The sequence below is a fragment of the Vipera berus genome (assembly GCF_964194415.1).
Source record: "Vipera berus genome assembly, chromosome: 1".
NCBI classification, from domain to species: Eukaryota; Metazoa; Chordata; class Lepidosauria; order Squamata; family Viperidae; genus Vipera; species Vipera berus.
The window spans coordinates 93042877-93068526 of NC_138202.1; positions in this window are offsets into that span (position 1 = coordinate 93042877).

Here is a 25650-nt window from a genome sequence, read left to right on the forward strand (position 1 = left end):
AGATGACACCAAGCTGAGAGGAATAGCCAACACTCCAGAAGATAATTTTAAGATACAGAAGGATCTTGATAGACTTGAACATTGGGCGCTCTCTAACACAATGAAATTCAATAGTGAGAAAAGTAAAATTCTACATTTAGGCAAGAAAAAAACAAATGCACAGGTATATATAGGTGGTACCTGGCTCAATAGTAGTAACTGTGAGAGGGATCTTGGAGTCCTAGTGGACAATCACTTAAATATGAGCCCACTTTGTACTACAACCACCAAAAAAGCCAACACAGTTCTAGGCTGTGGAGAAGGATAGACTCAAAATCATGTGAAATGTTAATACCACTTTATAAAACCCTTGTAAGACCACACTTGGAATACTGCATCCAGTTTTGGTTGCCATGATGTAAAAAAGGTATCAAGACTCTAGAAAGAGTGCAGAGAAAAGCAATAAAGATGATTAGGGGACTGGAGATTAAAACAGAGAAATAACAGTTGCTGGAATTGGGTATGTCTAGTTTAATAGAAAGAAGGATGAGAGGATGACATGATAGCAGTGTTCCAATATCAATACCCTTCCCCTTCAACGAGATATGATATTGGTCCTGTGCGAAGGATGACCACCCCGGACAGCCATTTACTCCCTAGTCCAAAGTTCCTGGCCCACACATGGTCCCCTATGTTGAATTGTCTGGGAGGGGCTGGTAATTCTGTTTCTGCTGCCAACCTGTCCGGGTGCAGCCTGTCCAGTCTGGTGACTAGGTGGCGGCCCCAACGTAACTCTGCAGGGCTCTTGCCAGTGGCTGTGCAAGGGGTAGAGTGATGGGCCAAAAGGAACTGAGCCAATCATTGGTGCCAATCGCCGGAGATGATGCGTCGTAAGGCGTCTTTGGTTGTCCGGACCATGACTTCAGCCAGGCCGTTAGTGGATGGCCGGAAAGGAGTCAAGGTGATGTGTTTAATTAAGTTGACCTTGGTGAAAATCTGGAAATTATCAGAAGTGAATTGTGGTCCATTGTCTGAAACTATTATATCAGGGAAACCGTGTGTAGCGAAGAGCCCCCTTAGCACTTGTACAGTGCTGGCTATGGTCAGGCTTCTAACTGGGATGACCTCTAGCCACCTGGAATAGCTGTTGACTATGATGAGGAACAGTTGTTCCTGGAATGGTCCAGCAAAATCGATGTGGACCCTTGACCAGGGTTTGTGGGCTGATTCCCACTTATGTAGGGGTGCGTGTGGTGGCCCTGGTCTGGATTGTTGACACGGTTGACATCCGGCAACATGCTCCTCTATGTGTTTATCCAACCCCAGCCACCAAAGGTAGCTGCGTGCTAAGGCCTTCATTTTTACCACGCCAGGATGTCCCTCATGCAGGGCTAGGAGGGCTCTGTGCCTGTGTTTTTCGGGGATGACTACTCTGCTTCCCCATAAGATGCACCCTTGGTGAGTGGATAATTCATTTCTCCTATTAAAATAGGCCTGGAATTCAGGCCCTGGGCTATGGCCCTGCCAGCCGGAGGTTACCCAAATCAGTACTCTACTGAGGAGTCTGTCTGTGGTTGTTGCTGAAGCTATGTCCTTTACCTGCAGAGGGCAATCTGGCAATTCTTCGATGGCCAAGATCTGTCCCCCAGGGGCAGGGTCTGGGTCAATATCAGCTAAAGGCAGTCTGCTCGGTCCATCAGCATGACACATGTCCTTACCAGGCTTGTGAAGTAGTTTGAATGAATATGCTGATAAGAATGTGGACCAGCGCAGAACCCTAGGGGACAAAATTTGAGGGGTTTGTTTGTCCACAGTAAAGAGTCCCAGCAAGGGCTTGTGATCTGTAAAGATCGTGAATTCCCTGCCATATAAGTAATCGTGGAATTTTTTAACCCCTGCAACAATGGCTAATGCCTCTTTATCAATTTGGGCATAATTTCTCTCCGCCCTTGATAATATCCTTGAGTAATATGCAATTGGTTTCTGGACCCCTCTTTCCTCTAAATGGCTAAGCACGGCGCTAACCCCATAAGGGGAGGCATCACATGCGATACAAATTGGTTTGTGCTCATTATAATGGGTGATAGTTGAATTGTTGGATAGTAGCTCTTTCAGGTCCCTGAAACAGTTTTCGTGGAGTGTTGTCCACTCCCAAGGGGCATTCTTATCCAGTAGTCTATGTAAGGGCTCTGCTCTAGCTGCTTTCTGGGGAAGGAAGGTATGGTAAAAATTTAAGAGCCCCAAGAAAGCTTGCAGCTCTGCTTTATTTTTTGGACTTGGAGCCCTTTTAATAGCTCTTACCTTGGATTCCGTTGGATGGATCCCTTGTGCATCTATCCTGTAGCCCAGGAATTCTGTGGAAGTTACCCCGATTGAACATTTTTCCTTTTTTAGTTTCAACCCAGCGGCACAAAATCTGCTAAGTACCATTTGCAGTCTCTCTGCCAGTGCCTCTTCATTTTCCCCAGCTATTAGGATGTCATCGAAGTAAGGACACACCCCCGGAATGCCTTTCAAAATTCGCTCCATAACTTCCTGGAAGATCCCAGGCGCGGCAGAAATGCCAAACTGCAGTCTGTGAACTTTGAAAGCCCCACGGTGTGTAACTATCATTTGTGCATCAGCCGTCTCCCTGGTAACAGGGAGCTGCAAGTAAGCATGCGCGAGATCTAGCTTGGAGAAGATGGTGCCGGACTGAATGGCAGAGAGGACGTGCTTCACCGAAGGAACAGGGTAAGCATGTGGGTTCAGGGCATTGTTGAGGGTGGCCTTATAGTCAGCGCAAATGCACACCTCACCGTTAGGTTTCATGGGGGTGACAATAGGGGTCTCCCAGGTTCCTCCTTCCACGGGTTCTAGCACCCCTAGTTTTACTAAGCGTTCCAGTTCGTCCTCAATTTTTTGTTTGAGGGCGAATGGAACTCTTCTGGCCTTAATTCTTACCGGGAGGACATCAGGTTTTAATTTTAGGGAGATTGGGGGCCCTGTGTACCTTCCCAAGGAGCCATCGAATACGTCTGCAAATTGTTTGCAGACAGATTCGAGGCTTTTGGCTTGGGTAAGATGGACTCCCCCTAACCAAATACCCAAGGCCTTGAACCAGTTAAGTCCCACTAAACTGGCCCCCCTTCCCCTGTGTGACTAAAACTTCCAGTGGGCCCTGGAATCCCCTGAAACTAACGTTTAAGGTAGCTATTCCTTTAAGCTTAATTGGGGCCTGTTGGAAGTCAGCTAATCTCATTTGAGTGGATTTTAGGGGAATTCTCTGTTTGCTGAGGCCGCAGATTGTGTTGTAGGTCTCCATAGAAATTATGGAGACCAAGGAGCCTGAGTCCACCTCCATTTCTCAGGGGATTCCCTGCAAATGGACTTTGATTCTTATTTTGGGCCTCAGCAACTGGTGAACATTTAAACGGCTATCTGGTTTTCCCCGCCAGTTAGTAGTCTGTACTAAGGGCCAGGGGGGCTCTGTGCATGGGGTGTAGGGGTTCATCGTACCTGGTAGGGCTGAATCCAGGTCATTGATGTTTCCTCGGTTCCGGCTGCAACAGACGGTGTGGATGTGCCCGGTCTTGCCGCACTTGTGGCATTTGGCATTCCTGAACTTGCAGGATGCCCGTGGGTGGGTTGCTCCACAGCTGGCGCATCTCAAACCGGTGTTTGCCATGTGGGGGTTTTGATAGGTAGACATCAGAGGTTTGCTTGGTCCCTTCGCGGCACCGCACTGTGCCAGAGGTTTTCTGTAGTTTGCTTGGATTACGTTGATTCCGATGTCAGGATCTGTGATTTCTTCTTCGTTGTCAGTTGAATTATTATGGTGGATTGACCCGTTGGGTCCATTGGTGGGCTGGTCTTGGGTTTCCTCGTGAGTCATTTCATACGCCCGGATCTCACTGACGACCTCGGTGAGGCTCATGGTCGGTTTGGTGACTATTTTCCTTTGAGGCCGCTTGTCAAGAAGTCCCAGGAAGATCTGGTCCCAGATCCTGTCTTCCAGGTCTGGGAAGTGGCACCAGCGAGCAGCATGTCTTACAGCCGCAACGAAGTCTGTTGCAGCTTCTCCTGGCCATTGAGTCCGCTGGGCGAAACGCAGTCGCCAGTATAGCTCTGAGTGAGCTGGTATGAAGTGCTTGTTCAGCATGTCAGTCAGGACCACATAAGGGATGGTGTTGACTGGGTCTGGGTTACAGAGGCTGGCGGCAACGTTGTAGATGGCAGGTCCACTGAGGCATAGTAATGCTGCAGCCTTTAGGCAGTCTTCAGTTATTTTGTTGAATAGAAGGTACCCTTCTACCTGCCCCAAGTGTGATTCCCATCGCTCGGGGTATTTGATGTCAAATTCTCTTATCTGTCCCAACGATGTCATGCTGTCCCAGTGACTACTGCTTCATGGGTCCTGTGGGGCTATTTTCCCCAGTGACGTCAGCTCAGTGATGGTCAGCTCGTGACTTCGCTCCGTATCTTAGCTCCGTGAAGCAGTACCACCTTCGTCGCCAGATGTAGTGTTTTACGGCGGGTTCCCGGTCAAAAAGGGACAGCAGGCTTGGGTGCAATCAGCTGTTTATTCATCTCCACAGGAACGACCTTAGCGTGTTTACAACCCCCTTATATAGTCCCGCTGGCAAGCTCCTGGCCAATCCCTGTTCGTGGATTCTCCCGCTGCTTCCGTTCTTGACCAATCCCAGCCAACCATGTGTGGAGCTGTCAGCTCGCAGCTGTTATCAGTAGCTGTCAGCGGTAGCCACGTGTGGAGCTGTCAGCGGTAGTCGCGTGTGGAGCTGTCAGCTGTCAAATAACTGTCAAACATGCGATCTTCTATTGTAAACGTTAAATGACTTTAACAAACATATATTACAATGCTAACTTACATTTGTTTGCAGATTTGGTAATGATGTACATTAGGTAGAAATATTCATGAATCATCCTTTCACCATAGTGTGAGCAATAGTTCTGATCAGTAGATGTTTTTAAAAAAGGGCAAATCTGTTTTATATCCCAGTTTAGCAATCTCTTTGTAGGCCTAGTGAAGTAGGTTCTTCATATGCTTCCACCTGCTTCTACCATATTGCAATACAAAGGTCATGTTTCCTACTGAATGGGATACATTGGCACAAACCAATGTTATTCATGGGGCAAATTCTTACTGTGATAAACTGACCACAGATGTGAATTGCAGGAAGCTGGCCAGCTTTTCTCCCAAACTTGGCAGAGCGCTTATGGAAAGCCTTACAGAAGCTGGCAATTTTTAATAAAAAACTGCTTAAAAGGTCAGCCTTTCTTTTATTGTATAATTCCCCCTAATAGGGTTGTGTAGCCCGCCTTCCAAGATTTATTTTTAACAAGAAAAACATGCTCCCCCCTTTTTTTAAAAAAAAGAAGATGCCATTAAGCAACAATCTTAGCAATTGCAAAATTAAGAGAAAGAATCCTTTTTTTTAGCATATATGGCTTTTTGTGGAATTGTTACCAGTACAAAAAGAGAGAGAGAGAGAGAGAGAGAGAGAATGTTTACAGTAACTAAAACCAGTGGAAATGTATGCTATCCCTACAGAGACACAAAGCTGTAAGCAGTATGGAAAAGGCCACTGAGGCATGATGAAATCAGCTGGCAAACTAATGGGTAAAACAAGAAAAAGTTCCAGAGAAGTGAGATATATACGACATGACTCCGGACAATAATGTGACTCTTTAAAATAATTCCCTGAATTCAGAAAGGGCAGCAATCTGTGCTGGATTATTAGTCAGATTATTCTCCTCCCCGCCTTCCCCGCACCCTTAGTGGAAAGGGTAGATGGTAAATTATGCTTCAAAATCTATAACATTTTTCTTTGGTCACTAATAATATACATTGATGTTCCAAGAATTGCAAGTTGGCTGCAATTTAATGAGATGCTGCGGTAGGAAAAAAAAATGCAGGTGGAATCCTAATTGGGTTACTAATTCTCAGGTTCTTGAATATTTACTGATTAAACTAACTGGGGTTGCAGAAATCCTTGAGATGTTCCTAGATCAATCTCAGCAGCTTCAAAATGTTGGCTGGGGAATACTGGAGTTGAAATCTACAGAACTTATAGTTTGCTGTGGTTGTTGTCATTATTATTATTATTATTATTATTATTATTATTATTATTATTATTATTATTATTATTATTATTATTATTATTATTATTATTATTATTATTGTTGTTGTTGTTATCATATGGCATTGTTACATTAGCCAGAAGACCACAATGTTATTGTAAAGTAATAGTTTGGCTGCCAAGTTACCAGCTTTGTTGTAGGACACACTTGCATGCTTTTCAAGGTGTACCATAGGAAGGTGAGCTGGCTTTGTACCAGAAAGAAAGACAAGTGACTCTTCCTGCAGCATCTTCCAAGGTACCCTCCCTTTACTGGAGCACCTCGTAATGGGCGCTGCAATTGGGAAGAGCTGGCTGGAATCTAACTGCCTGCACGGAGCACAAACTCATCTCCTCACCAAAGTGCTACCTATTTATCTGCTTGCATAGAACATGATTTTGAACTGTTAGGTGGGCAGAAGTTAAGGCAAGTGACAGGGGATCACCCCGCCACACAGTGTTAGGACTCAAACTACTGGAGCAGAGACCATCTCCAGCATCATTAAGTCAGGGAACCACCGCATCTCTGTTTGCTGAGGTTGAGAAACTCTGTTCTAGATAGACAGTTTCTGATACTATTAATCAAAATATTTTGTGAAGATATTCCATTTTTTTTAATCTCCTTGATGAAAAATTGGAGAAGTAGTAGAAAAAAACCCATGGGATGGTTCATTTGCAGACAACCACTGTATAAACTTTTAGGAGTGTGACAAAGCAGTTGCACAACAAAAAAACTAATCTGAAAATACACTGGTTTCTTCTACATCCCATACAGAGGTTGTCTAGCTATGGTTTGTTTTTGTCAGATTTGGTATGGTATGCCACCAATTATTTTTACTAATCAGATGGAATCATGTATTAAAATATTCATTTTTTTCATCACCAGTAAGACTTTTAGGGGTGTTTCTTTTGAGAAGCATGTAGACCCTGCTTCTGTCAGGAAAAATAATACCTTCATTTTCTAGAGAGGGATCTGAAGAGCAGGTTTTAATTTTCTTTTACTTTTCCTGTGTAGCGGGGCTGGCTAAAATGCTTTGCAGGAGCCTGCCTCGGGAGAGGGAGGCTTGGACAGCTACTGCTGGTTTTGACACCACTGAGGCCTGGAACTGCGAGCGATGACAGAAAAGAAGGAGAGGCTGCTCATCGTTGCTTTGGGGACTAGCACCCCCCCAAACTTTAATTACTGTTACTTGTGCAAGTTATAGACATTATGGGGAGTTGCCCTCACAGGGCGAGCTGTTACTGCAGAATGCTGACTACTTTCATTCGTGTTCCCAGCCCTGCCTGAAGCCGGGGTTTCCCCCACCCCTTTTGTTTCCGAACGGTCACTGTAAAATCCTTGACTATTGCTGGTGTGACTGCTGAGGCTTTTAAACACTGCCACTCATTGACTATTGGGGTTAGGAGCTGGTCATCTTTGGTCCTGAAAGCCCCCTCACCTTGATGACGAGAATCTGCCAACTCCTCGCTTCACGTGAGCTCCTGCTGAAAAAAACACTTTATTAATGCCTCAAGAGCGCAGCTGCTGAGCACAATGGCAGGGAGTGGGGCTGGGAGGGGGTAACACTACACTTGCATCTTGGGCAATGATATGCACACTTTAATTATGTATTTTCTGCTTTTATTATTTTGATAATGCCATTGAATGTATTGTTTGCTGTGGTTCTGTTTCTTGTTCTGACAGTTATGGATCTAGGGTGATTTAAGCTTTGAGTATGCTTCTTTGAGAACACTGTAAGGATCACTGAATTCTGTGACACACATAGGATTATAATGTTAAATCCGGCTAACTGCTGGAAGACAAGTTGGCTAAAAATGTCAGCATGAAAATAAATTAAATTTAATTCATAAAAAAGTTTAAATCATAAATATGATGCACCTTGGCACACGCCATCAGACAGAATTCTCCCATTCAAAAAGATCTTGACAGACTTAAACAATGGGCCTTATCCAACAAAATGAGTTTTAATGTGGAGAAAAGCAAAGTTTTACATTTAGGCGGGAAAAATCAAAGGGGTAAATACAGATTAGATGAGACTTGGCTCAAAAACAGCAACTGTGAGAGGGACCTTGAAGTCCTAGTAGATGATCACTTGACTATGAGCCAGCAATGTGCAGCAGCAGCCAAAAAAAACCACTAATACAATCCTGGGTTGTATAAACAGAGGCATAGAATCAATATCACGCGAGATATTAGTACCGCTTTTTGTTGTTGTTGTTGTTAGCTGCGAAGTCGTGTCCGACCCATCGCGACCCTATGGACAACATTCCTCCAGGCCTTCCTGTCCTCTACCATCTTCTGGAGTCCATTTAAGCTCACGCCTACTGCTTCAGTGACTCCATCCAGCCACCTCATTCTCTGTCGTCCCCTTCTTCTATTGCCCTCGATCTTTCCCAGCATTAGGCTCTTCTCCAGTGAGTCCTTCCTTCTCATTAGGTGGCCAAAGTATTTGAGTTTTAGCTTCAGGATCTGGCCTTCTAAAGAGCAGTCAGGATTGATCTCCTCTAGGACTGACCGGTTTGATCGCCTTGCAGTCCAAGGGACTCGCAGGAGTCTTCTCCAGCACCATAGTTCAAAGGCCTCAATTCTTTGGCGCTCAGCCTTTCTTATGGTCCAACTTTCACTGCCATACATTGCAACTGGGAAGACCATAGCCTTGACTATACGCACTTTTGTTGACAGGGTGATGTCTCTGCTTTTTAGTGTGCTGTCTAGATTTGCCATGGCTTTCCTCCCCAGGAGCAAGCGTCTTTTAATTTCTTGGCTACAGTCCCCATCTGCAGTGATCTTGGAGCCCAGGAAAATAAAATCTGTCACTACCTCCATTTCTTCCCCATCTATTTGCCAGGAATTGAGAGGGCCAGATGCCATGATCTTGGTTTTCTTAATGTTAAGTTTCAACCCAACTTTTGCACTCTCCTTCTTCACCCGCAACAAGAGGCTCTTTAGTTCTTCTTCACTTTCTGCCATTAGAGTGGTATCATCTGCGTATCTTAGGTTGTTGATATTTCTTCCGGCAATCTTAATTCCAACTTTTGATTCATCTAGCCCTGCCTTTCTCATGATGTGCTCTGCATATAAGTTAAATAGGCAGGGCGACAGTATACAGCCTTGCCGGACTCCTTTCCCAATTTTGAACCAATCAGTGGTTCCATGTCCAGTTCTCACTGTTGCTTCTTGACCCGCATATAGGTTTCTCAAGAGACAAATAAGATGGTCTGGTACTCCCATCTCTTTAAGAACTTGCCACAGTTTGTTATGATCCACACAATCAAAGGCTTTAGCATAGTCAATGAAGCAGAAGTAGATGTTTTTCTGGAACTCCCTAGCTTTCTCCATGATCCAGCGTATGTTGGCAATTTGATCTCTAGTTCCTCTGCCTCTTCGAAATCCTGCCTGTACTTCTGGTAGTTCTCGATCCACATACTGCTGAAGTCTAGCTTGTAGGATTTTAAGCATGACTTTACTAGCATGAGAAATGAGTGCAATGGTGCGATAGTTTGAACATTCTTTGGCACTGCCTTTCTTTGGAATTGGAATGTAAACTGATCTTTTCCAATCCTGTGGCCACTGTTGAGTTTTCCAAATTTGCTGGCAAATTGAGTGTAGCACTTTTACTGCACTGTCTTTTAAGATTTTGAATAGCTCAGCTGGAATACTGTCACCTCCACTAGCTTTGTTGTTGCTCAGCTTTTCTAAGGCCCACTTCACTTCACATTCTAGGATGTCTGGCTCGAGGTCAGTGACCACCTCATTGTGATTATCAGGGACATTAAGCTCATTCTTGTATAGTTCTTCTGTGTAATTTTGCCACCTCTTCTTAATCTCTTCTGCCTCTGTTAGGTCCCTGCCATTTTGGTCCTTTATCATGCCCATTTTTGCATTAAACGTTCCCTTCATCTGTCCAATTTTCTTGAAAAGATCTCTGGTCCTCCCTATTCTATTGTTTTCTTCTATTTCTTTGCACTGTTCATTTAAGAAGGCATTCTTATCTCTTCTAGCTATTCTCTGGAATTCTGCATTCAATTGGGCATATGTATGTTTTTCTCCCTTACCTTTCGCTTCCCTCCTTTCCTTAGCTATTTGCAAAGCTTCCTCAGACAGCCATTTTGCTTTCTTGCATTTATTTTTCTTTGGGATGGTTTTGGTTGCTACCTGTTGTACAATGTCGCGAACCTCTGTCCATAGTTCTTCAGGCACTCTGTCTATCAGATCTAATTCCTTAAATCTATTTGTCACCTCTACTGTATATTCAACAGGGATATGATTTAATTCATACCTGAGTGGCCTAGTGCTTTTCCCTACTTTCTTCAGTTTAAGCTTAAACTTTGCAAGGAGAAGCTCATGGTCTGAGCCACAGTCAGCTCCTGGTCTTGTTTTTACTGACTGTATAGAGCTTCTCCATCTTTGGCTGCAGAGCATATAGTCAATCTGATTTCTGTGTTGACCGTCTGGTGATGTCCATGTGTAGAGCCGTCTCTTGGGTTGTTGGAAAAGAGTGTTTGCTATGACCATCGTATTCTCTTGACAAAATTCTATCAGCCTGTGCCCTGCTTCATTTTGTACTCCAAGGCCAAACTTGCCTGTTATTCCAGTTATCTTTTGGCTTCCTACTTTAGCATTCCAATCCCCCATGATGATAAGGACATCATTTTTTGGTGTTAGTTCTATAAGGTGCTGTAGGGCTTCATAGAACTGGTCAATTTCATCCTCTTCAGCACTGGTGGTTGGGGCATAGACTTGGACTACTGTGATATTGAATGGTTTGCCTTGGATTCGAACTGAGATCATTCTGTCATTTTGAGGATTGTATCCCAGTATTGCTTTTCCTACTCTTTTATTGACTATGAAGGCTACTCCATTTCTTCTGAGGGATTCTTGCCCGCAGTAGTATACCTGATGGTCATCTGAATTAAATTCACCCATTCCTGTCCATTTTAGTTCGCTGATACCTAAGATGTCGATGTTCAGTCTTGTCATTTCTTGTTTGACCACGTCCAGCTTTCCTTGATTCATGGATCTTACATTCCAGGTTCCTATGGAGAAAAAATCTTTACAGCATCGGACTTTCCTTTCACCACCAGACACATCCACAGCTGAGCGTCCTTTCGGCTTTGGCCCAGTCGCTTCATTCTTTCTGGCGCTACTAGTACTAGCCCTCTGCTCTTCCCCAGTAGCATATTGGACGCCTTCTGACCTGAGGGGCTCATCTTCCAGCGTCATATCATTTTGCCTTTTGGTACTGTCCATAGGGTTTTCATGGCAAAGATACTGGAGTGGGTTGCCATTTCCTTCTCCAGTGGATCACGTTTTGTCAGAACTCTCGGCTATGACCTGTCCGTCTTGGGTGGCCCTGCACGGCATAGCTCATAGCTTCATTGAATTACGCAAGCCCCTTCGCCACGACAAGGCAGTAATCCATGAAGGGGAGTACCGCTTTATAAAACCCTAATTAGACCACACCTGGAATACTTCAGCCAATTTTGGTCACCATACTAGAAAAAGATGTTGAGACCTTTGAAAAAGTTCAGAGAAGAGCAACTAAGATGATTCAAGGCCTGGAGACTAAAACATATGAAGAATGGCTGCAGGACTTGGATTTGGCTAGTCCAGGGGTAGGCAACCTTGGCTCTTTTATGACTCATGGACTTTGCTGGCTCAGGAATTCTGGGAGTTGAAGTCCATGAATCATAAAAGAGCCAAGGTTGCCTACCCCTGGGCTAGTCTAAAGAAAGAAGTGTTCTCTGCTCTGTCTGAGGCTCCTGAGATGACTTAAGATTTCTTTCCCTACAAAAAAGACATTTCATACTTTTGCAAATGTTCCTGGTACTCCCTGAGTCTGGTAACATGTATTCCTTAAGTTTAATGATCCTATTATTTTTTTCCAGTGCTGATTTTCAGACATTCAGGTGTTCCTAAGTCTTTGTGACTTTGTGACATACTTTTCACCGGGAACATTTACCAGTGAAGTCGTTATTTACTCTGGCCTCTTTCTAGGTTGTCTTTAACATTTTTTTTGTTTGGTCAAGCATTAGGGTCTTCTACAATGTTTCTTGTTTCTTTTATTAGTTTTATTCATTTATAACATAAAGTGTGAAAATACAAAAGCAAATAGTAGGGGACAACAGTAAAGAAAAGGTAAACAAAAAAGGTGTGAAGAAAGGGAGAGGAAGAAACAAAAGGCATTGACTTACAACTCTCTCTGTTGCAGTAAAACCAGACATTAAAATCAAATCTCAACTTTTTACATTTCTATAGTAGTATGCACTAGCCATTTCTGTATGGGCAAATCAGTCTAATCGGTAAAACCCAAAATCATAATATCATTTTTCCCCAACTCAAGCACAAAGTCCAGAAGCGGTTTCCAAGTAAAAAACAAAAGTACTTATGTTCTTTTCTCTTATGAGCACAGTCAATTTGGCCATCTCTGCTAATTCCATCATCTTTTGTAACCATTCATCCATGGTAGGAATTGAGGCATCCTTCCACTTTTGTGCATATAGCTATCTTGCTGCCGTCACCACATATAAAACCAGAGTTCCAATTTTTTTCCAGTTGTCTTTCCGTTTCTTGTTTTATATTAGGTGTCTCAGATATCTAGGTTTTAGGGGTTTTTTTATTAGAGGTTCCAGCAAAGCAGTCTTATTTTATTTCACTTATTATTTGTTTGTACTTCTTGTTATCCAAAGTATTCCCAATTACTTTCTCTAGCATCACAGTTCAAAAATGCCAGTTTATCCTCATTCAGTCTTTTTGATGACCCACCATTCACAGTGGCGTGTTATGAGTAGGCTGCTTAGTCTTGACAATATAAATCTTTGCCTTGGTCTGATGGTTTTCGTACACTGTGGGAATATCAAAATCCAGACCCAGAAAATTATTATGGTTATTAGCTTGTAGCTTGAACTTCCTCATTCATCTCCTGCTTATTTACTCCCAAAATATTTTGCTGAACTTCTACTTGTGTTTGGTTTAGATTTTCATACAGTCCTTAGGTGCTGATGTTCAAGGAAAGAATAGGAAAGAAACAAGTGGTGTTAACACATACATTTTTCAATAGTGCAGAGTCTTCATTTGATTATGGGAAAATGTATCTAAAGTATAAAACAAAATCATGAAGGACAGAGCAGGCACTTGAGGCTCTTCAGCTGTTTTGGGTTATAGTTTTTATTTCTTCTTCTTGGCTATGATGGACAGGTCTGATATGAGGTGAACCTAAAATACTAAAATGCAACTGATTAGAAAAAGGCTTTGCTTCTTTACAAATGGAAATAATACAGGATATATTTACCCTAATCTTGTAGCAACCTGTTATTCTATTTTATCATGCACTAATAATAATAATAATAATAATAATAATAATAATAATAATAATAATAATAATAATAATAATAATAATAATAATAATAATAATAATAATAATTTTATTTATATACCGCCCTTCTCCCGAAGGACTCAGGGCGGTGAACAGGGCAGACATATAAAAAATACAAAAATACAAAAGTTAAAAGGAATTAAACATATGCCCAGGCTAAAAACAGTAAATACATATATTAAAATGACAATAAAAACCCAACCCATCCCCCATCAGGCCAAGCCGGCTTGTTCAAATAAATGTGTCTTCAGATCGCGACGGAAGGTCCTGGTCTTGTTTTTACTGACTGTATAGAGCTTCTCCATCTTTGGCTGCAGAGCATATAGTCAATCTGATTTCTGTGTTGACCGTCTGGTGATGTCCATGTGTAGAGCCGTCTCTTGGGTTGTTGGAAAAGAGTGTTTGCTATGACCACCGTATTCTCTTGACAAAATTCTATCAGCCTGTGCCCTGCTTCATTTTGTACTCCAAGGCCAAACTTGCCTGTTATACCGGTTATCTTTTGGCTTCCTACTTTAGCATTCCAATCCCCCATGATGATAAGGACATCATTTTTTGGTATTAGTTCTATAAGGTGCTGTAGGGCTTCGTAGAACCGGTCAATTTCATCCTCTTCAGCACTGGTGGTTGGGGCATAGACTTGGACTACTGTGATATTGAATGGTTTGCCTTGGATTCGAACTGAGATCATTCTGTCATTTTGGGGATTGTATCCCAGTATTGCTTTTCCTACTCTTTTATTGATTATGAAGGCTACTCCATTTCTTCTGAGGGATTCTTGCCCGCAGTAGTATACCTGATGGTCATCTGAATTAAATTCACCCATTCCTGTCCATTTTAGTTCGCTGATACCTAAGATGTCGATGTTCAGTCTTGTCATCTCTTGTTTGACCACGTCCAGCTTTCCTTGATTCATGGATCTTACATTCCAGGTTTCTATGAAGAAAAAATCTTTACAGCATTGGACTTTCCTTTCACCACCAGACACATCCACAGCTGAGCGTCCTTTCGGCTTTGGCCCAGTCGTTTCATTCTTTCTGGCGCTACTAGTACTAGCCCTCTGCTCTTCCCCAGTAGCATATTGGACGCCTTCCGACCTGAGGGGCTTATCTTCCAGCGTCATATCGTTTTGCCTTTTGGTACTGTCCATAGGGTTTTCATGGCAAAGATACTGGAGTGGGTTGCCATTTCCTTCTCCAGTGGATCACGTTTTGTCAGAACTCTCTGCTATGACCTTTCCGTCTTGGGTGGCCCTGCACGGCATAGCTCATAGCTTCATTGAATTACGCAAGCCCCTTCGCCATGACAAGGCAGTGTCATTCCAGAACTCACACCCTCTTTATGTTTGGAAATATAGAAGCAGGAAAAATGTAGCATCCTAATATTTCTGTATTAAAAATCTAATCAGTTAAGAGTTAAGTTAAGGTTACCAACTCAATTAAGTGATTAAATGAGGGAGTCTCATTTCAGCAAAATTCTGAAAGGTAACTGGTTTCTTAAACTTCATTTAGGAAGCTATTTTATAACATATCAAGTTGCTGGGAGTTTCTTCAGTGTGTTTCTATGGATTTTTTCACCTATCTTTTGTAGCCCAAGGTTCAAACCTGAACATTCAGGAACAAAATTTCTATCCCAAAAATATATGAAGAAATGCATATGCTGCATTTCAGGATTTCAATGCGAAGAATGTCACCCAACACAATGAATATCACAGAACTCAAAAATACATTGGAATAGCAGTGAAAATAGAAACACAGCAAAATAAAATTTATTGATAAGATGTCTTTGAGAAGACCTTGGTTGGGGGTGGGGGGAAAGAATTGAAACAGTTCTTTGCTTTCCCAAGAAAAAAAAAGTAGGGATGTGATAAGCCACTGCTAAGAAACATGGAATACCACAAAAGAAAAGGTTTTCCATGCCAGTAGTCACTTAATCTTCTGCTACAAGGACATTCAAAGAAGGGCTTTTGACACACAATACAGACAGATTCATGTGGGAGAAGGTATGATTCATGTTCTATGTATAGGGTTGGGGAAAGAAATGGTAACCTTTGAACAGTTGTTCATAGGTTTAAGGAACTTTAAGTTCATACCAGGACTGAGCTTTAAGTTAGCACATACTGTATTGTTGTACTCTAAGGATATTGAATGGACTGATTTGGGATAGATTTAATTCAATTAAAGAAGGACATGTATCTCCAACTTGCCTTATTTCTGATTCAAAATCCTCCATGAAACATTACTTACAATACAGGTGAAACTTGAAAAATTAGAATATCATGCAAAAGTTCATTTATTTCAGTAATGCAACTTAAAAGGGGAAACTAATATAGGAGATAGACTCATTACATGCAAAGCAAGATAGTTCAAGCTGTGATTTGTCATAAGTGTGATGATTATGGCGTACAGCTCATGAAAACCCCAAATCCACAATCTCAGAAAATTAGAATATTACATGCAATCAATAAAACAAGGAGTGTACATAGAACAATATCGGACCTCTGAAAAGTATAAGCATGCAAATGTACTCAGTACTTGGTTTGAGCCCCTTTTGCAGCAATTACTGCCTCAATGCATCGTGGCATGGAAGCTATCAGCCTGTGGCACTGCTGAGGTGTTATGGAAGACCAGGATGTTTCAATAGCGGCCTTCATCTCTTCTGCATTGTTCGGTCTCATATCTTTCATCCTTCTCTTGGCAATGCCCCATAGATTCTCTATGGGGTTCAGGTCAGGCGAGTTTGCTGGCCAATCAAGCACAGTAATCCCACGGTCATTGAACCAGGTTTTGGTGCTTTTGGCAGTGTGGGCAGGTGCCAAGTCCTGCTGGAAAATGAAGTCAGCATCCCCGTCTGAGGAAGGAAGCATGAAGTGCTCCAAAATCTCCTGGTAGACGGCTGTGTTGACCCTGGACCAACAGTGGACCAACAGTGAAGTGAAGCACAGTGGACCAACACCAGCAGATGACATGGCTCCCCTAATCAACACAGACTGTGGACACTTCACACTGGACTTCAAGCATCTTGCAGTGTGTGCCTCTCCATTCTTCCTCCAGACTCTGGGTCCTTGGTTTCCAAATGAGATGCAAAAGTTGCTCTCATCAGAAAAGAGGACTTTGGACCACTGAGCAACAGACCAGGTCTGTTTTTCTTTAGCCCAGGTAAGATGCTTCTGACGTTGTTTGTTGTTCAGGAGCGGCTTGACAAGAGGAATATGACATTTGAAGCCTATGTCCGGGATACGTCTGTGTGTGGTGGCTCTTGATGCACTGACTCCAGCCTCAGTCCACTCCTTGTGAAAGTCCCCAACACTTTTGAATGGCCTTTTCCTGACAATCCTCTCCAGGCTGCGGTCATCCCTGCTGCTTGTGCACCTTTTTCTTCCACACTTTTCCCTTCCACAGAACTTTCTATTAATGTGCTTTGATACAGCACTTTGGGAACATCCAACTAATTTTGCAATTACCTTTTGAGGCTTTCCCTCCTTATGGAGGGTGTCAATGATGGTTTTCTGCACAACTGTCAGGTCAGCAGTCTTCCCCATGATTGTGATTCCTACTGAACCAGACTGAGAGACCATTTAAAGGCTCAGGAACCCTTTGCAGGTGTTATGGCTTAATTAGCTGATCAGAGTGGGACACTATGAGCCTAGAATATTGCACCTTTTCACAATATTCTAATTTTCTGAGATTGTGGATTTGGGGTTTTCATGAGCTGTACACCATAATCATCACAATTATGACAAATCACGGCTTGAACTATCTTGCTTTGCATGTAATGAGTCTATCTCCTATATTAGTTTCCCCTTTTAAGTTGCATTACTGAAATAAATGAACTTTTGCATGATATTCTAATTTTTCGAGTTTCACCTGTATAGTTTGGAAGCTCAGCTGATTGAAAAGTACAGGGCATTGTTTATTTATGTATTTGTTTGTTTATTTGTTTATTTTCATTTAATTGTGTCAGAGTCTTGGACACTGCCTTGACAAGTCCCTGGTTGTGCAGTGGTTAGAATGCAGTACTTCAGGCTAACTCTGTTCACATTGCCAGGAATTCCATTCCTTCGATCCTGACTGGTTCAAGGTTGACTCAGCCTTCCATCTTTCTGAGGTCAGTGAAATGAGGACCCAGATTGTTGGGGACAATATGCTGACTCTGTAAACCATGTAGAGAGGGCTGTAAAGCCCTATGAACTGGTATATAAGTCTAAGTGATATTGCTATTCTTGACAAGTTTTTTTTAGAAGTGGTTTGCCATTGCCTCCTTTCTAGGGCTAAGAGAAAGTGACAAGCGGCTTCATGCCCAAGGCAGGACTAGGACTCACAATCTCCCAGTTTCTAGTCTGATGCCTTAACCACTGCATCAAACAGGGAATACTACCAGGCATGAAAAAGAAGTGGATTTTAAAATATCCCCTTTGCACCAACTCCTTGGTTGGGAGAAGACATATCAAGTGAGAAAGCAGAATATTGGATCAACAGTCCTCTTCTCAAATCACAGAGACCCTAGGGACTAATGTCTCAAATTGCAACTATTTAAACAGTTAACATAGTGAGGGGTGGAAGAAAAAAAAAGATATCTTTGCTGCCACAACAATGATACCAAATTATTCCCACAATTTCTTAAGATGACAGTCATCTCTCATACTAAAAAAAATAATTAATCATTTGTTAATCATTTTTGCTTGATTTATTTTCCCTTGTTCCTCATTCTTATTAGTTTATCTATCTTTACTTTGCCTTCCTTTACTACCTCTCCTTTCTCAATTTTCTTTTCCTTTCTCAATATATTCCAACTTTTTCATTTATTTTTTTCAAGGCATGATTTGATTTCTCAATTGTTAGTCCTCTTTCCACATTCAGCCATCCATTTCATATGCAATTCTATTTTTACTGTGTAAATAGGAATGGTAAACATGAATATGTCAAGTGTTTGAATTAATATATTAAATGGCACTGGAAGAACTGAGAACAAACAGGAATGGTGGAATCTCTGCTGAACTATTGGAAGCATTGATTAGAAATGCTGTGAAAGTCATCTAAGCAAGTGGTTGCTGTGATTAAAAAAAAGTATAATCTGAAATATCCTACACACACACACACACACACACACATCTCCTATACTGGTTTCTGTGAAAGTTGGCAAGATCCACAATGGTCTAATTTTCCTGAAAATTTCACCTCATCCCTACAAAAAAGGTTTTAGGTGCCAGTAAGTGCCATATCAGTAGGAATTGTACTGTATGCTGGGTAATGGGAAGATTCTCTCTCTCTCTCTAATAGTATGGGGGACAGGATGGATTGAGCATTCTCAGAAGCAAGAAAACCTGTTGGATTAAAATGTGACTCAAGCAATTCTTGCATCACTGTAACCAGTGCTGGGATTCAGCCGGTTTGCACCACTTCGGCAGAACTGGTAGCTAATTTTTGGTTGCCCAGGCCCAGAATGGACTTCCCAGAAGCAGTATCCACACAGAAAACCTGTCATTGACATATTTGAATCCCACCACTGACTGTAACTAAAGTCTAGTTTCAGTTTTTCTTACTTTCAATGGAAGAAAATAAGAGTATGGCTTATCCACATCAATGCAGAGAGAAAAATTCTAGTATCATGCACCCAGTGAAATCATCAAAAGTGGCTGATTGTAATAGACTTGGTAAATCCTAATTTCTACTCATAATTTCTTAAATATCATGTAATAAAGATTATGCTTGGTTTGCATAATCTTTTTCCCCTCCCCCTACCATCTCTGGCATTGTAAAGTTTCTTGTACATGTTTATGTATTTGTCATAGGTATGGGAACAATATGAGCTCCCTCTTGTGGCTACAGTTTTCCTTTGAATATGTACCATTAAATTAATTATACTTATTGCACTCAGTAGTAAAATAGTGAGGTTCCTTCTGGGGGTTTTTTTAAACGACTTCCTATTCTAGATGTTTATAAAAGAAGCACTTTGATTCATCTCATCTTCCTTTGCAAGTAGGATGACCAATATTTCGTGATCAATCACTAAATTATCAGCTCATCATTAAGATCTTGAATATATGCATGCAGTAATGTCTTTAACATTTGCAAGATAATTCTTTACTAATAGTTTAATTATCAGTAATCCATTTCCATAACACAAAGGGCAAAACCCCTAACTTTTTGCACTGATGAATAACGTACAGAGAGTTCCTACTTCAGAAGGAGAAATGGATGTAGAATGGCTCTATTTAATACAATACTTTAGGCAGATGCCTTCTGTTAGATGCTCCATTGCTATGCTGGGGCAAAATAAAAGAGTTTGGTCTGTTTCTCTATTACAGGAATCTAGTTTCTCAGCCCCATTCCAAGGTTACTGGTCTGGATGGGTGTACCCCTGTCCTTAGGGATTAAGGGCTCTTCCAGTACTTTGAATGGAAGTCTTACAAATTATGTCACTAGGGGGAAATCGTACAAACTTTATACATGCTTTGTAGATCTGGATATAGATAATCTTTGTCAGAACTATCCTTGTCTTGGATTTTATTTACCTATTTATTCAAAACATTTATATAGTTGAACATTTTGTATCTAACTCAGGATGACTCCAACAACAATTAAAATAACATTGATAAAAGATACTGTAAACATTAAAAACAAAACAAAACACCTGGCACCAAAGTTAAGCTTCCAACATGCTGGTTAAATCCTTTCATCCACCTCTAACTCTACCTTGGGTGCAACCATCAATGCATAAAAGAGTTGCACCACTGCCAAAATCTTTGTTACATAGAGAAAAACAAGAAATTGCTGTTGAGAGTTTTGATTTCTTTGAAAAAGCCTTGGATTGTGCCAGTCTGGAAAAGCAAAGGAAATTCATTTTGGACTGTAAACATTTGGTAGATTTTTCTTCTTCTTTCAAATAGCATCCAGGAGTAGTACAGAGGCTGACATTAATTGGAAGGACTTGGAATGAAACTGCAACTATCACTTTACCTCCCAGCCCCATGACTACACTTCTGATTATGAAGTAAATCGTTTTTGTTGTTGTTGTTATTACTTACAATGCAATGTTCTATCTAGACATTCAGAAAGAAGCTCCACAATATTGTACAATACTTCTGGGTACATCATGTACTGTAGCCATGTAAAGATTCTTATGAATGTAATGAAGTGTATGACATACATATATTTCATTGGTATACTTGATCTTTAGCAGAGTTCCTAGCTGAAAGTGATATGACAAAAGCTACTCTGTTAAGTCCCATTGAAATAGATTTCTGAATGTTTGAGATTGGACTGGTGAAATCATCAGACTGCTCATATTTACTCATCAGCTACTTATTCATCTTTACTATGGAACATATCAGTGTTGTAGTACAGAACTGTAAAGTTGCAAAGGAAGGCAACCAATCGTTTCCAAAGGATAAAGCACCTGTTCCTCCCATTTCTGCAGAGAGTACACAATACTGTGTGAGGCATCAGTCTGTTTTGTGTGCTATCCACAAATCAACCGCATAGCAAGTAGGCACAGAAATGGGCAGCCGCACAAATGTTACTTCTTGATTTGGCATTGTATTACTCATGCTGACATAAAATAACCGTTAACTAGCCATATTGCCAGCACTAGTGCACCATATGCCTCAGAACTCTTACGGTATTTACCTAAATTAAATTAGCACGTTTCATGCATGGAATTCTTATCCATAACAAAGAGAGAAAATGTATTCCTGCAAAGATGACTGTAGTAAATGAGTAATTTGCAAAAGTCGTGTTCCTTCTGTTAGTTGATAGAGCTGTTCATTTCAGCCTAATTAATTGCCCAAAGATTCCCGGTACATTAACCATTGTTGTTGGCTGATTTTTAAATGACCATTATGCAGTACTTTACAGTTGCCTCAAGCAATCTGAAGCCACAGAATGTATTAGAACAAGGGATAAGAATGAGGATCATTTTTGGAACTGCTGTTCCAAATGTTAGTTCCCAAATCTTAAAATCTAATTTTCTCTTTTTGTCTTTTGGAGACAAATCTTCTTCACAGATTTAAACAATCCCTACTAAATACAGGAATAAATACCAGGACTTTTATTAATTCAAAATTTCCTTTCAACTGTGCAGTTTTCCCTCTTACGATACCTTTCATGTAATTTTTGAATTACTGCCTTGAGATTCCAAATTATTCCCTGCATGTAGTGAAAGGGGACACAATGACTTTCTTCTACTTGTGCACAGGGAGAGATTAAAGGTATTGTTTGTTACCCTTATCCTTATTTGTATAATTTTTCTAGTGCTAGCTTTCTTTGAAATAGTCTTTCTCTGTTCTTCCTCTACTTCTCTGTCTATAGGTATGTGCAATACACACAGTGGAAGAAAAAAAGGATTTTTTTTTAAAAAAGGATTGGCTATAATCAGGGCTTTTTTTCTCATAGAACGCTCAGAACGGAGTTCCGGCACCTTTTTTGGATGGAACCTTGTAGGGTAGGGCAAGGCGGGTTGTATAACATGTGTGAGTTCCGGCACCCTTTTCTTTTACAAAAAAAGCACTGGCTATATTTACAGTTCCTTGAAAATGCTATCATAGCTACCAGCACTGATGTTCCCATGCTTCACATACACATGAGCCAAAAAAAAAAAAAAGCAAAGTGATAAGCATAGTTCTCTGGGAAAATCTTGGCATCACAATGTATCAAAACACAACACTGACTTGATTCCCCCAAGATCTATTACACAGCAATTCCTTTGTGTGTTGTGCTCCAGTTCTTAGGTGGAATATAACTTTGCTAGTGCACAGGGCTCTGCATGCTTCAGAAATTATTTAGAAGTGCTTCAGGCCTGCTTGAAGAGCTGGGTTCTCTTTAATGAATCGACTCCTTAAAGCAGTTACACCTTTTCTTTCAGGGTCTCAAAGAAGCAGGGAAAAACAACAGTCTCAGTCTACCTTAATGAGTAATAGAATGGGGTTGCACTCAGGTATGCTTAGATGCATTTCCTCTGAATCAATTTCAAAGCATCAAGAGATTTCTATTCTACAGAGGATGGCTTGCTAAATTAGGAAAGGCTTTATAGCTTTGGTTTTCAAAGGAGTCAAAGGTGGGTTGTTTCTTTTTGCATTTTATCATATTCTCTAATCACATTGGGTCTAGGCAGAAAAAAGAAAAGAACCATGACATTAAATATCATCGCTGTTAGTTCTAAAAGATATCTTAACATGGATAAATTCTAGAATGACTGATTCTGGGTCAATACATTAGAAATGGTCCTAAAGGCTTCTGTGCAATGTAGAGATTACTAATTCATCTTTGTTCAGTCTTTTATAGATTGTTTCCACCAATTATTACAGGGTCATACTGAGGCAGTTGTACTTTGTAGGTATTTAGATTTTATCTCCCAGTTCCATTTTTATCTCCCCGCTCTTTTGCTCTGCTTGGATTTCTTATTACTAATTTCCCTTGTCTGTTTCTGGACCTTCTTCTCCTAGCACTTTCATTATAATATCCACTGCACCCTATAGAGGCAGAAGAAAAAAAACCTTTTAGAGGTGCAGCGTTGCTTAGCAATGCCATGTATCCTTTTGTGTCACTGTCAGAGCTATGGTAACTTGGTTTGTCTTGTGAAGCTCACTAGAATGTCATTTTACTATATGTTCAGGGTTTTCCTAATTCTTATGATAAGCAATGGTATTGCCATTTGCATTGCAAAAAAAAGGTAGCTGAAAGAGGCAAACTCTTCTGCTATTACCTCCTTCAGCTTTTGAGAATTCAACAAATCCTTCCTTTTGTGCTTGAGACTGAATCGGGAATATTGTTTCCATGAATATTAAAATACTTGGCTTCAAAATGCCTTAATTTGAAGAAAGAGCCACAGCTATTTTGTCTGGTGCAAGAAAGGTCCCAGGTTCAAAGCTTAGAAGAGACTAAGCACTGTGCAAAGTGGGTCTGTCTCTAAATTGGGACAAAAACCTTCCTGGATTCATATGTGATCAAAGGCTTATAGATATTGTATTCACATTTTCAGCTGATCTCAATAGGCCCATGCCAATTTGAGGTGTTGTTCAGGTTCTACGAAATCCTAATGTCAAGAGCTCAGCTATTTAGAGTCCAATAATTTTAATTACTACATTTCTACTTATTTACATTCTTTTCCAGCCAGAATATGCCATCTAGAGTGACTGTGTGTCAGCTAAGCAGCAATATAAACTTGTTTAATAAATAAACACATAAAATGCACCCCTACTACTACCTTCGGACTTAGATTTTGAACTGTTTCACATAGATGGAAGTTGCTCTTGATATGGGGAGGCTGAGTTCCACCACATGTTTATTGGACCCGTGCCCTTCCTGGCTGGTTTATGCGGCTCAGGAGGGGACACGAGGCTGGTTCCAGGCGGTTATATCTGCCTCTTTGAGTGAGGGTAGTTCCCCCGCCGTCTTGAAGGCGGCGGTGGTGAGACCTCTCCTCAAGAGGCCTGCCTTGGACCCAGCTGTGTTAAATAACTTTCATCCGGTCTCCAACCTTCGCTTTCTTGCGAAGGTTGTTGAGAGTGTGGTGGCGCATCAGCTTCCTCTGGTCCTGGATGAAGCGGATTATCTAGACCAGTACCAATCGGGTTTCAGGCCCGGGTACAGCATGGAGACGGCATTGTTCGCTCTGGTGAATGATCTCTGGAGGGCTTGGGACAGGGGACATTCCTCTGTCCTAGTCCTATTAGACCTCTCAGTGGCGTTCGATACCATCGACCATGGTATCCTGCTGCGGCATCTCAGGAGATTGGGAGTGGGAGGCACAGTCTTGCAGTGGTTCTCCTCCCATCTCCTGGGACGTTCGCAGTCGGTGTTGGCAGGGGGGCAGAGGTCGACCTCGAGGTCTCTTGTTTGTGGAGTTCCTCAGGGGTCAGTCCTCTCGCCTCTCCTGTTCAACATCTACATGAAACCGCTGGGTGAGATCATTCGTGGTTTCGGATGATACCCAGCTTTTTATTTTGACCCCAAACCACCCCAGTGATGCCCTCGACGTGATGTCCCATTGCCTGGAAGTGGTTCGGGTCTGGATGGGGAGGAACAGACTTCAACTCAACCCCGACAAGACTGAGTGGCTGTGCATACCGGCATCCCAGGATATTCAGAATATTCCATTTCTTTCTATGGGGGGTGAGCTATTACCCCCCGTAGATAGGGCTCGCAACTTGGGAGTCCTCCTAGATTCACGGCTTACTTTGGAAGATCACATGGTGGCCATGACTAGGGGGGCCTTCGCCCAGGTTCGCCTGGTCCGCCAGTTGCGGCCCTATCTACACCGGGATGCCTTGTGTACGGTCACTCATGCACTCGTGACCTCTCGTCTGGACTACTGCAATGCTCTCTACATGGGGCTGCCCTTGAGGACCACTCGGAGGTCATATCCTGCTTCCCTGGGGCTGGGGCTGATGATTGTTGGAATTTTTGGTGTGAGGAATTATTGATTCTAGGGATCTTTCTTTGTAATCCCAGCTTCCTGACTCCAATCTTTCTGACAAGATTATCTCATCTGCATTTCTGCAGACCTGGTTTTTGTCTAGGGCAGGGAGACTTGTGGTGCAGTGGAGGGGTTGGTTTCTGCCTTTAAAATCCTTTGGGGAAATATATTCTGCCTTTTTAATATTTCTTTGGATTCTTCCCACAGTATTTATAATAATTCAAACACTGGGGGAATTCTAGATTTTTATGAATATTTTAGAGTTCATGGAAAGAATACGAAGCTCACTCCAATTACATGTAACATTTACAGGTATTCAAGTTATGTCAGCAATTGAGACCGAGATTGTTGTCACCAATTGATACTATGATAAACTGTGATATCACATGATGGCATCAATTAATGATGCCAATAGTGGTAGTCCCAGTTGTCATCATAACTCCCAGTTGTCATCATAACTCCAAGAAACACAGTTGACTAAGCAGAAAGCAGACAGGTAAGGGGTGTGGAAGTGTCACAAGAGCTGGGGGAGACAGAGGGATGCTGGAATAAACCATGTGTGAGCCTGGTGGAAGCATTTTTATCATTAAAAAAAAGAAAGATCCAAGAATATTATTTGTTTTTTAAAAAATTGATGCTCACGTTTCTTTCTCCATTATGAAGATCGTGGTACTGGCAAAACTTTCTTCTGTTCAGTGCTACATTTTTGTTATTCACATTAACAACAAAAAGACTGCAGTAAAGTTGAGAAGATGATTTCA